The sequence below is a fragment of the Rhinichthys klamathensis genome, unplaced genomic scaffold (assembly GCF_029890125.1).
Source record: "Rhinichthys klamathensis goyatoka isolate OS25496 unplaced genomic scaffold, OSU_Roscu_1.1 h1tg000176l_1, whole genome shotgun sequence".
NCBI classification, from domain to species: Eukaryota; Metazoa; Chordata; class Actinopteri; order Cypriniformes; family Leuciscidae; genus Rhinichthys; species Rhinichthys klamathensis.
Window position 1 is genome coordinate 2,357,725 of NW_026606705.1, and position 1,084 is coordinate 2,358,808.

General features: G+C 35.2%; 1 long non-coding RNA gene across 1 annotated transcript; it reads left to right on the forward strand.

Moving 5' to 3' along the window:
* The first annotated feature begins 285 nt into the window (after positions 1 to 285).
* LOC130092445 (uncharacterized) lies at positions 286 to 869 on the forward strand. The gene is made up of 3 exons (XR_008807928.1): positions 286 to 436; positions 550 to 630; positions 777 to 869. It is a non-coding gene; the product is annotated as an uncharacterized LOC130092445 (long non-coding RNA).
* Positions 870 to 1,084: the final 215 nt, after the last annotated feature.

Sequence of the window (1,084 nt, forward strand, 5' to 3'; positions counted from 1 at the left end):
TGTATCCGGATATATTCACTCAAGTAAAGAAGTTTATATTGGATCTTCTGCCTGCCTCGTCTTCCTCCTACACCACACCGTGACAGAATGTGGACACACAATGTTTTTGCATAAACATCCAACATATGCCCCCAAGCTGAAAATGAAACTTAATTAAAGGATTTCTCTTTTTGATGAACAACAGGTAAAAAAATTTTATAATAAACAAACAAACAAGTAACCTTTGCAGATACTAAATAACAAATATAAACAATTATTTATTAGCATTTGAAAATAAGCTACACTTCAGATATAACAAATATACTGTAACAACGTTGAATGCAATGCCTTTTGCCAACAGACAGAGGGGATCATTGATAGAACTCAGAAAGTCACAAAGATTGACATGACAGAGTTAAGCAATACATCCAACATTTTGGAAGTACTAACTCCTGAGGTAAAGTTTTAGAAAATTTTGTTCGCTTATGACTCGCTTCATGGGTAATTCGTAAATCAAATTAAATGCATTGTAAATGGTCGTCCTCTCTTTCCCCTCTTTGTCTTTCAAAGGTAACCCTATTAATCCTAAAAAAGACAGGGCTTCCACAGGTTCCAGGCAGAAACGGTTTTGCAAACAAAGGGACATTTGGCGTAAGTGTGTTTAAATGGTATTTTTGAGTTTTTTCACTTTTTGGCATTGTTCACTTTTTCCTGATTTTAGTATTCGCTCTATAGCTTTGTCTATTCTATGTGTTTTATAAACCCTTAAATAATTGAACTTTATCTTATTTTTACAGAGCATCCAAAGATTTTGAACCAGAATGGTTTTGATGACAAAGGGATGCCTCCGGTTGCTGTGCCACACACATTGTGCTACTGTTAGGACTTTTTTTGTCCCCTTCCTAGTTTCAATTTCATAACCATTTTCAAACTTTCATTACCTACCTTTCAATCATATTTTTGCTAGAGTTGCTGTGTTTTTTCTTTGCCAAAGGCGTCTGAGCCCTGCAATAAAAAATAAATAAAAATAACTAATGCTGTTTCAATGTTGTCGAATAACACAAAGGGGGGGGGGGGGGGGCACATACGTTTTGGCTATTTAGAA